The sequence below is a fragment of the Herpailurus yagouaroundi genome, unplaced genomic scaffold (assembly GCF_014898765.1).
Source record: "Herpailurus yagouaroundi ecotype Mexico unplaced genomic scaffold, PumYag 62402, whole genome shotgun sequence".
NCBI lineage: Eukaryota > Metazoa > Chordata > Mammalia > Carnivora > Felidae > Herpailurus > Herpailurus yagouaroundi.
This window is the reverse complement of record NW_024416334.1, coordinates 9598-21658: the sequence shown is the minus strand read 5'-3', so window position 1 is coordinate 21658 and position 12061 is coordinate 9598. Positions and strand designations below refer to the sequence as shown.

General features: G+C 46.0%; 1 long non-coding RNA gene across 1 annotated transcript; it reads right to left on the bottom strand.

Annotated features, from left to right (window-relative positions):
- Window positions 1–1655: 1655 nt before the first annotated feature.
- Window positions 1656–11781, bottom strand: LOC121024269 (uncharacterized). Its single transcript, XR_005787654.1, has 2 exons — window positions 11523–11781; window positions 1656–1824 (listed from the first exon to the last, which is right to left on the bottom strand). It is a non-coding gene; the product is annotated as an uncharacterized LOC121024269 (long non-coding RNA).
- Window positions 11782–12061: the final 280 nt, after the last annotated feature.

Here is a 12061-nt window from a genome sequence, read left to right as displayed (position 1 = left end):
GAGAGAGAGGGAGACACAGAACCGGAAACAGGCTCCAGGTTCTGAGCCATCAGCCCAGAGCCTGATGCGGGGCTTGAACTCACGGAGCGCGAGATCGTGACCTGGCTGAAGTCGGACGCTTAACCGACTGCGCCACCCAGGCGCCCCTAGACCTTTATCTTTCAACTCTCTGTTAAAAAAAAAAAAAAAGTAAAACTTTGGTAGTTACATAAATATGACTCTTTTTTTCCATTTGAAGCCTCAGACCACAAAATGCCAGTGTTGAGAATAAGCCAGTCCCAGTAGGATGTGGGTCTGCTGGTAGGAAGCCACACCCAGCAACCAGAAATTTATTATGACTCCGACCAATTCATTTTAATGAGAGCATTGTCAATGTTAGAGGAAACAAAGTAAATTCATAATAAAAATGCATTTGTGAAGAAGTTTCAAGTCCTTGGATTTAGCTAGATTAGTGCTACTGATATAAAAGCATTCCTTTCTTACCTTCTTTTTTTAGTATGTGCTTATGATGTCAAAAGAGAGAAAACCCAGAGAGAAAAAGCAGAGAAACCCAGACTTAGGAGGAAACCAACATTTGAAAACCCTGCGTCAATTCCTTTAAGATAATAGGAAGTATGAAAAATTCCTCTTTCACAATATACTTAGGCATTTTACCTCTCCACAAATTCAAACTCACCTCTCCACAAAAACATGCATTCTTATTCTCTCCTCTTGTCCCACTGATTTTTAACCAGGGCAATTCTGTCTCCCACAGAGCTCATTTAGTAATGTCTGCTGACATTTGTGGTTGTTCTAACTGGGTGAGGGTGCAACTGTCATCTCTGTGGATGACCACTGTGGATACAGGGCAGGGATGCAGCTAATCACCCTACAGTGCACGCTTCACGTGCAACGTCACAGAGTGGCCCATCCCCCCGGTCAGTAGTGCCTCGGTGGACAATCCCTGCACCACAGGGATGCGCCAGGGAGCTGGTGTCTCAGGAGAAGAACGGGATGAGGGAGGTGTCAGGAGAGACCATCTGCCGCCTCCCTTGATGCCGCACTGACAGCAGAGCACACGCTGGCAAGCTGCTCGGCTGGAATTAAGTCTGCAGTTTGTGACTCGGGAAAGAATATTCCAGAGCGCGAAGCCACTGACCTGCTGGCAAACGTGAATACGCAACTTGCAGAACGTTAAGATTCACGGGGAGAATTCGCCGTCTGTGGATCCACGTAAGTAAGAAGACCACTGCTAACCACAACAGCACAGAACAGGTTCCAGAGTACCGGAAACTGGGACATCTCCCTTGTCCTATTTCGGCACGACATCCTTTGAACATGTTAGAATCGGTCAAGGAAAGGACTTTCTGAACCTTAGGACGGTTTTGCAATATACGTGTATCAAATCACCACGCTGCACAACTTCGACTTATACAATGTTATGTGGCAACTACATCTCAATGAACCTGGGGGAAAAGAATTTTCCACATTTATCTGAGAAGACAAGTAGAGAAACAAGTAGCTGTTCTCACGGTTCTTAGGGTACAGAATCCCACTCTGGAATGCCACTGACAGCACGTGGATAAACAGGGCACACGTGATTGCTACGAAACCAGCCTCTCGCTCTCTCGAAGGCAGCGGGGTACTCACAGGCTCGGTTCCGGGTTTTGTACGTGCAGGTGTAGAGGCTGCAGGGCCTCGCCGGCACGGAGCTGGGGATCTGGAATCTTCTCCATGGTGACCTGCATGGAGAGGCTTGCAGAATGGCCCTGAGGATACTCATCACCACCATGTTTAGCTTGAAATGTTGATCAGGCCCGAAATAACATGCAGGAACCTAATAACCTAGAGGGAGGAGGACAGAGAAGGCGAAGCTGTAAACAACCGAGGGTGACCATCGAGCGGAAGCTCTGAGTAGGGCAACAACATTAGGACTCTGAGCACACATGGTGGGGCGGGGGTGGGGAGGGGTGGAGGGGGAATGAGTCAAGAGTTAATCCACTCCTCTTCCTGAAAATTACCTGCCACTCCAGCAGGAAAGATCCTTTGCTGTCAAGTCTCCTTCCCACTTCTGCCTGCACACCAGCCACAAGGACTCCGGTTCTTCCCACTCCCTATGCTCCCTCTGGCCTCAGGGCTGGTACAGATGCTCCTCCTTCTCTGGACCACTCTCCCTCCATCCCCACCTGGTTCTTCCCCCCCACCCTCCTCCAGGTGTTCCACTCCAGCATCACTTCCTAGAAGCCTCCCCTGACCGGCACTCACCAGGTGAGCCCAGCACCCTCGTCTCCCCCATGGTGCTCCTTGCAGTTGAACACCTCATCAGGAATGTACTTTATGACGCCACCTTCCTGGCAGCCGAGCCCCATGGTGGTAGGGACCATGTCTGTCTCTCCCGTAGCTGTATCTCTTACTGTCTGGCACCTGATGGCCACTCAGTGACCTGGGCACACTTCCTTGGCGATAGAGAAGATGTTGATCTTAACTAATTTCAAGAACCACAAACTGTGAAGTGATGCCAGAACGTTCTAAGACAGTATGAAGGGTTTTTCCTTTTCCTACATGCCACCGTCACCCATTTGTGGGGTTATTTATACTTCTGAAACACTCTGGAATGCTTGACATTTAAGGGTAGGGCCCCAATCCCTACCTGTAAGATCTGAAGGACCCCCAAAGTTCTGTACGATCTGAAGGAGGACCATAGCTAAATATGAGTCTAAGCCGGTCTCACAGGGATGGAAGTTCTGCCAGTAAACGTTTGTATTTCAACATTTATCGTCATTTCCTTTGTTCCAGGCACCATGTTGGGTGCCGGGACGCAAAGCCGAACAAGGCACGAACTCTACCTTCCAGGTGTGCCATTAATTTCTCCTGCTCAGGGCCTCTTGAAATGCACATCATACGGGAAGGGAAACCATGACTCCTCAGATTCTGCCTTCAGCCTATTAGAGGCCTCTCAATTGTCTGGCAATGGTGGGGGAAGGAGAGGTGCCCAAAGGCATAAAAAGAGAAATAATGATCCCTAGCAATGCTGAGCAAAGAGGCAATTGTCTCATTTCACCCTTTCCTCTCTTCGTGTACTTCACTGGTTTTAACTGGCAGTGAACTAGCTCTTCTCCCCTGTGCTGCTGCCCTTAACCTTGCTAGATCTGAGCTAGAGGAGAGGTCTACATCTAAGGGAAAGGAGAGAAAAAAAAAAATCACACCTGAAGTGTGTCCAGTAAAAACAGGAAGGAGAGTTACTTCCTGTTACTACCTGAAAGGAACCAGTGAGGGCTCCAGGCAGAACCCTTCATGACCATCAACGAGCCATGTGTCTGGCCAAGTACTGTAAAGTGACCTGTGGCAAGCAGCCAGCCTTGAAACCTGGTGCCACGTACCCTGTTGTATACATCACTTTGCCAGTGAACACACTGAACACAGGAAGCAAAGATGCATGGTCGCTGCATTAAAGGGGACTGGTAGAAAGTTCTGAATCCCATGGAGCCTCCTCACCTGCAGGCCTAACTACTTACCTGGGGTCTTTAGATCAGCGACAACTAAAGTATGTTTGCATTGCCAACAGGTATCAGAAATTCTCAAACCGACATAAACTCACTTTTGTTTAGTTTTATGTGTGTGCGCGCGTATACATACGCATACACATTTTGGGGCGATATGTCAATATGTACCTTCTTTAAGCTATGCAGATTTCAAATATAGATTGGTAATAAACCTTCAAGATATTATCAGGTTTTTTTTAATGTTTATTTATTCAAGAGAGAGAGAGAGCATGCGTGCACGTACACACGAGCAGGGGAGGGGCAGAGAGAGAGAGAAAAAAAATCCCAAGTACGTTCCGTGCTCAGCACAGAGCCCAACACGGGGCTTGATCCCATGACCCTGGGATCATGACCTGAGCCAAAGTTAGGAGTCGGATGCTCAACTGACAGAGCCACACAGGCTGCTTCTCAAGATATTATCTTGATAGTGCCTTGTGCCAAATAAAAGTACCTCATTTTCAAATCCCTCCATTCACTGAATTAACTCATCAGGTGTATGAAATAATAGACCATCGGCTACCTCCTTTCAGAATCTATTTCTTTTTTGTCCTTAATTTTTTCTTTTGGCAAACTTCAAATTCGTACAAACAGTGGAAATACTATAATAAAACCACCTCTATACCCAATACCTTATTCCAACAATCATCTGCTGGTGGCCAAGCATGTTTTATTTCTACCCTCCCTTCTACTTCCCCTCTCTGTATTACTTTGAAGCAAATGGTCAACATCTTAGAAACTTATCCATGATTGTTTTCCATAGGAAAATATCTCCAAATTTATAGTTTCTTCTCCACAAAAATCATCTGTAGAAAATACCCTCTGGTGTTGTTTATGGACAGAATATGAAAACAACCAATTTTCCAAAATTAAAAACATGGCAAAAAAGCCCAGTAACCTGATATTTTCTCAGTTCCTGCCTATCCCTTCATGTAAACATTTCACCTCTCTCTTGATATCTCCACCCTAATCTTGGATGAGAGTCATATCAAGACCTTTATGCTTTTTTCTAACTTGTAAGACTATGTGCAGCACGAAACTGTATAATTTATAATTGCAGATCAGCAGAGTAAAAGGATTATATGAACTGAAATATGTAAGAATAAGGCTTAATGTACACACTTCATCTTATGCAAGAAAGAATCTAGAACCAGAGAAGGAGGAGAAACATTTGTTCAGTAATGCTATACATGACGTTGACTCTTTCTGTGACTTCAAATGGTCTAAGGGCTGAAAAAGCTCTCAGAAAAGCTGGTAAGTGTTGTATAAATGAAAGTTCTTACTATTCAAATCGAGTTTGCTAAAATGCTACTGATGCTATAAATGCAAACACTAAGAAAATAGAAAGCAGTTTGGGACAATTTTTAATTTCATGTTTTTTGTTTTCTTTTTGAGACAATGCCATTAAACAATTCCAACTACAGAAGGTTCTTTCTGATAAAATCAACTTGACGGTAACATTTGTTTCTTTTTTCTTCAATGTTTACTTATTTTTGATATATAGAGAGACAGGGAGAGAGGGAGACAGAGAACGAGCAGGGGAGGGACAGAGAGAGAGGGAGACACAGAATCCAAAGCAGGATCCAGGCTCTGAGCTGTCAGCACAGAGCCCAAAGTGGGGCATGGACTCATGAACCGTGAGATCATGACCTGAGCCAAAGTTGGACGCTTACCTGACTGAGCCACCCAGGCACTCCAACAATAAAATAAAATTTTAAAAATTGCTAAGACGTATGGGAAAATCTTGCCTGAATTCTGTGCTTCTTTTCATTGATTTCCGTTCCTGACTTGAAGCAATAATGAGTGATTATCTCATGCAAAGCACCGGGCTGGGTGAAGACGAAAAAGTCATGTTTTCTCCCCATTCCCACAAACTTACAATCTATAAAAAACTATTAAACATGTAACTTTTCTGTTTTTTTTAGTTACCTTTTTGTATTATGGAAAAATGTACACAATGTTTTCCATTTTAACCTTTTTTAAGTGTACAATTCAGTGGCATGAAATACCACATTCACAACGTTGTGTAACCATCACCAGTATCTATACCCCAAGCTTTCATCATTCCCGGCATAAACTGTATCCCTGTTAAACAATAACTCCCCAAGCCTCCCCACCCCCCCCCCCCAGCACCCCCTGGTCTACTTTCTGCCTCTATGTATTTGCCTATTCCAGATAATTCATGTAAGTGGACTCATACAACATTTTCCCTCTGTGCCTGTCTTATCTCACTTAGTATAATTAAGCGAATACTTCCTAATCAAAGCCAGGTGTGATGGCAGCTCTGACTCAATTCAATGAGAACACAGAGGGCAGAGGCTCTAAATTTTAGCAGGGGGCAGCATCTGGACCATGCGTCACAGGAGAGAGACAATTTGAACAGGAGAGGCAAAGCTAGAGAGATAGGGGTAATGTCAGGGATGATGAGGACATTTGGGGAGGCAGGAGTGTTTAGTAGTCAAGGCTGGAGAGGACAACTGAGGTTGAAATGGGTAGAACCTTGGGCTTATTCAATAATCAATCCCAGTGTCAGAGAGAGGTTGGCAAACATATCGAAAAGGACTCCTTTCTTGCTTAACAATCTAAATGGAAAAGGAGACTTAGTAATTCCCAGGAACCCAATGATAAGTACAACATATACTCAAAAGAAGGGACATGCTGGTTGTCCTTCAAAGGGAAAGTTGTGATAAGACACAGCCAAGTGCGTGTCTGACTGCCAGGGGAGTTGTACAGACAAGTGGGTACTCACTTGGCCCTGCATAAGAGGCTGTGTGGGGATCTGAAGCATGTGAGCGTGGTGCCCAGCGAAGTCTGGGTGAATGATCCTTGGTCTAGCTCCACAGAGAGCCATCAGGAAAGTACCGTGGCATGGCCAGGGCTGTGCTCATTCCTTGGGCGACTGCCCTGCTTTCTGTAGTCATGCTGTCTGTGCACGACACTGAGGCTGGTGGCTGATGACACCCGGCCCAGAGGAAGTATCTCCTGCCCACTTCTGGACTCGCTCTCTAGGGGTAAGGAGTACACAAAGTTCCAGCGAGCCTGCTGGTACCCTCAGCTCTTGGTCATCTTCTTTCACAAAGCCCACCAAGTAGTGGGCTGTGCGCAGGGTCTAGAAACCTGAACCATTTCTCTGTCTTCTAAGAATGCTGCTGACCTCACTGCAGTGAACATGGTCTCTGAGGATTATTTTATTGTGTTTTTAGACCAAAAAATCCCGTTTTGTTACAAAGCCAAATGTATCTGAATTTCCCATTATCCCAAGTCTGTTATGAATATTTGTTAAGGTGCTGGCCAAGCAGATGCCCAGGTGACGCAGCTGAAGGTGAAGCTGGATGGGACTGGAGATTAACTTGAAGAATATGAATTTCCAGGAGGCTGGAAGACCCTCAGGTATTATTCCACATATACAGGATGGTTTCTGAGGACTCCATGCGCACAGCGCAGGATGGATGGGAGTGGGCAGAACGGACGCGGGAAGGTCCGTGACAAGGAGATTCCTCCAACCATCCTTCATTCGATCCATCACTCTTTCATCCTTTCATTCATCAGGACGTCAATCGAGCAGCTACCAAATGCCAGACACTATTCTCGGATCACCGAGGAAATAAAACAAAGTCCCTATCCTGGTGGAAATGACATTCTAGTCGGGGAGACAGATAATAAACAGCAACGTAACACATAAGTCAGTTGCACGGACAATTAAAATAAATTCAGTGAAAAGTAGAGCAGGATGAGCTGACTCTGGAGTGCCACCGGGAAAGGAGTGTTGTTTTTGAAATAAATCGCTTGAAGGCGGCCTTACTGAGAAGGTGAAGTTTGAGCAAAAAGTTGAAGGAAATGAAGGAATTAGTTCTGGGGCTATCGGGGGAAGGGCATTCCAGGAAGACGGAATTGCCTATGCAGAGATCCTGAGGCGGGAGCATGGCTGGCACATGCAAGGGATAGTAAGGAGCCCAACACGGCAGGAGCAGAGTGGACTAGCAGGACGGTAGTAGGAGATAAGGTGGAGAGATCATGAATGCCAGATCAAGTAGATTTCTAGGCCACTGCAAAGGTTCTGTCTCTAATTCAGCATTTCTCACCCTTGACATTGTTGACATGTGACCAGATAACTCTGTTTTGGGGCTGTCCCATACATTGTACGATGGTTAGCAGCATCCCTGGCCCCTACCCATTAGATGCCGATGACACACTCCCTCCATTACGACCACCAAAAATGTGTCCTGACACTGCTGATGTTCCTTGGAGAAGGGGAATCACCCGAGTGGAAACCCCCGCTCTAAGTGAAATGGGGGACACAATGGAGTTTTGGGAGCAGAGAAAGGACACAACCTGATTTGCATCTTTAAAAGATCATTCAGGGTGCCTACTGGAAATCAACTGGGATGGGAGGCAGGAAAGAAGCAGGGAGATCACTCAGAATAATCCAGGGGCTGGAACAAAGGATGTCGTAGTGGAGGTGGTGAGAAGCAGTTGGGTGTTGGCTGTATCCTGGAGAGACAGCCCGTAAGATGTGAAAGAAAGGACTCAAGGACGACTGAAAGATTCTCCGCCTAATCAGCTAGAAGGACGGAGTTGCCAGGAACCGAGATGAGCACCACAGTGTGCAGAACAGGTTTCGGGTGGGACAGGAGCAGCTCAGATTTGGGCACTTGAGTTTGAAATGAAATTCCAGGAATCCAAGTGCCAGAATATGAAGCACTGACGGGAGAGTGACAGTAGCGATGAACCAAGGTACTCTGTATGCAAGAGACTGCCATTTGGGTAAAAAAACCTAGGATCCGGCACTCAACTGGAAGACAGAAGAGGGAAGAAGTTGAAGAAGGCCCCATGATTTTATGGAGGGATGACGCTGACGGTAGAAGGAGGATGAGTCCCTGGAGAGAGAAATAAGCCGGCTCAAGGAGCAGGTGGGAAGGGAAAGAGGTCACTCTTCCCGTGAATCTTACGGAGTTGAGGTCCAAGGGGACAGCGGGAGGAAAAGTCTAGGAGAGAGTCAGTGCAGCTCTGGTGCTCAGGAGAGGTCCCGAGGTCAGAGAGAGAAGAAAATTCCCTTCCCTCCCCAAGGAGTAACAGGTGTATAGAGGGAGGCTGACAAAATGCAGTGAGGAAGCCAAGAGACAGAAGGAAGAGTAAAGGCGATCAAGGAAGGAACAGAGCATGGAAGGTCAGGGGTGAAGAGGGTTCCAGGGAAATCCAAATAAACAGAAAGTCAACTTAGCTAATGCTGGGCTACAATACCTGTAGCAATACGTGAGGTTAGTTATGTCCAGGTATCTGCTTCAGGAGAAAAGATATTTATCAGAATGTTTATGAATTTGCACCTACGCTACAAATTGTAAACATCAGCATTGAAAATACACTACTAGTCATTATTAAATAGGCTCCAGGTGAATCCTGGAATATAGAAATGTAGAGTGTATTTTTGCAACATGTTGTATTTTGTAGTACAAGCAGGAGAAAAATGGGTAATATGTAAAGAAACTGCAACTGTTTTATAAAGTGAGTTAAAAATAGTTTGCTAGATACAGTTTTAGAACAAATATACTTCTCTTTCCCAAAAACACATATTCAAAATAACGGGATTGCAAATAATAATACAATGCTCACCCAAACATTCAGTTATCATGAGTCAGCCATGGCTTCAAAGCTTTAAGAACAAAATTATACACCAAAATGTAAAAATAAAGACACTTTAGAGAATAGGTATGTACTATGTATGCTCAGCACTAAGCCAATCACGGTTCTTAATTTAAAAATAATTATTTCTGGAGAGGTGGTTATTTAAACTTATCTACAGATCTTATAAAATCCCACCCCGTGATGCCACAGATAATAATTAATCCCCACACACAGCATGTAACAATTAACTGCTAAGATGTATTACTGGACTTCATGGACAATGTGTCTGTCCTTATGTCTGTCCATAAATATGGGACAAAATGAGTCCCAAGGAAGGTAAGCTTTGTGTGCTAACATGCCCTTTGCTATCACTGATTATTCATGTATGTCTTTGGATTTTACTTACACGTTTCTGATCTGTTCTTTTGGAGACTTAAAAATGTTTTAAGAATTAGAAAAGATTCTGGGCGGCCTGGCTGGTTCAGTCAGCAGAGCATGCGACTCTTGATCTTAGGGTTGTGAATTCAAGTCCCGCATCAGGTGTAGAGAGTACTCAAAAATAACACAATCTTTAAATTTTTTTTTTCAACGTTTATTTATTTTTGGGACAGAGAGAGACAGAGCATGAACGGGGGAGGGGCAGAGAGAGAGGGAGACACAGAATCGGAAACAGGCTCCAGGCTCTGAGCCATCAGCCCAGAGCCCGACGCGGGGCTCGAACTCACGGACCGCGAGATCGTGACCTGGCTGAAGTTGGATGCTTAACCGACTGCGCCACCCAGGCGCCCCCACAATCTTTAAAAAAAAATTAGAAAAGATTCTAAAAGCCTTTAAAATCATTTATAAATCACGTATTTATTAAATACCTCGTTAAGCCATTTGTATGTATGCAAAAGACAGCAAAATATAATTACCCACTAAAGGTCAGACTGATAAAAAACATTCCTTGATTCTCATCAAACTGATCCTTCGTTTTCTCACCTCCTAATTTATAAAGCAAACCAGACTGTTGCAATTCCCTGAAATGTGAATTAGAGGTTGTGTTTCCATGTCTTGCTTTACAAAGTGATTTCCTCCTCTTACCCACTTCTCTGAAAGCATAATTCCAGTCTGGGGCTGCTGAAGGTTTCAAAATACATTTCTTAATTTGGTTTGTACGATGCAACTAACTGCCCCAGTGTAGCCAACGAGATAAAATGTATTTCCCTTTTTCCATCAGATTTCCCAAACACTCATATTCTGTCAAAATTCATCCAATTTTTATTGCGTTCCAACTATGAGTGGTGGCAATCTTTTGCTTGGCTGAACAGGGCAGGTGTGTACAGGCACAGGAATGCTGCCTGTGTTACTTTTCACCTGTAAGTGATTTTCAGTTCTGACATTGAGGTCGCAACTTGTGAGTAAAGAAGGCCCTAGAACCCTGAAAGGTTTTCGTTTCCAAAATATTCAAGAACTATGCAGCTCTTTACCAAGGCCCAGAAGGGAGGGTGGGTGTAATGAACTTTAAGTTCATTGTAGACTCCAAGGCAGGCTGAGAACAGTGACAGTTCTCAAGGACGTGCAGGGGCAGGTTTCCGGTAGGGTTGGGTAGCTTCTCTCACCAGAGATCCCGGACTCTGCTCGTACTCCAGCAAGACTTTTAAATAGCAGAGTAGAGATGACCAGATTCACAGTAAAGGACGAAGGGGTAGCACAATGTAAAGTGACTTTAGGTGGCTGAGAATGAATTAATTGTATCCAAATTAAAATGTACACATCTTCAATATCGCACATTTCCCAAGCTTGAGAAGAAATTACACTAACAACAAGTCTCCAGCAGCCTCAAACAGTAGCTTTCAACTCATACCACAAAGAATCAGAGACACCAACTAACGTTTGTATTTTTGGGGCAGGGCACAAAAGAAAAAGGGGACAACGGAGTAGAGAAGACTCAGATATGCCCACGTGACATAGTTACCCTGCTGATCCCCTGCCCTGGGGGTGGTTGTGAATCTGTCCATAGTGTCTGGCTTGGTCGGGGAAAAGAGCAACGATACAGGTGTGAGAGAGTCCCAACTTACTGCGCCTCGATTTGTGGAACTGCAACCCCCCATTTCTGAAAGTCTCTGAGACAACAGTTCTACCGTTAAATGGACAGGACTCTAACGGGATGTAGATGGTGACCCTCACAGTGGAGGAACAGAGAGAAGGAAAACAGCGATTCCCGCCTGCTCCTCTCCATTCTACAGAAAAGCCCCGCCGGCCCTGCGGCCATCCTCGCGGAACCGACAGCTTGTCGCAGCTCCACGGCCCATCGCAGAGCGTGGTCCTGAGAGAAAGGGTCCCTGTCCTCTCTAGCATGTACCCCCTACCCACCATGCTCCATTCGCAGCCCGACCTTACCCGAATATTTCCCTGAGAGCGAACCCCCTCCACTCAGCGCCGGGGAGAGACTCATGCGCGCGGCCATCTTAGCCACGTCCCGTCGCGACTCGTCACGCCCCTCACGCCCTACACGTCATGGCGCGTAATACGTCACGGCGCGTAACACGTCACGTCCCCGTCGCCCCGCCTAAGTCTCCGACAAAGCCCTTTAAGTCCTGCCTTGGAGTCGCTCACTGCCTCAGGGCTTGAACCACCTCTCCCTCCACCCAGAGCCTTGGTCCGCACCTGTTCTCTGCCCTGGCTACACCTACGCTGCCATCGCTCTGGGTCTGCAGCCGCGGTCAGGCGCCTGCCCGCCAACGTGGCCCCGCCTCCGTCCTACGTATGGGCCCACCCCTCCTTTGAGCGGGACCGTCTTTGTCACGCCCTCACAAACGTGTCGCGCCCCCACGTTCAAGGTACGCCCTTGCGCTCCGCCTATATCACGGCCCTTCTTCCTGTTACGTAATTTGCGTCCCTTACGCTACTCCGTGCCGCCCTCCCCCGCCCACAGGTCT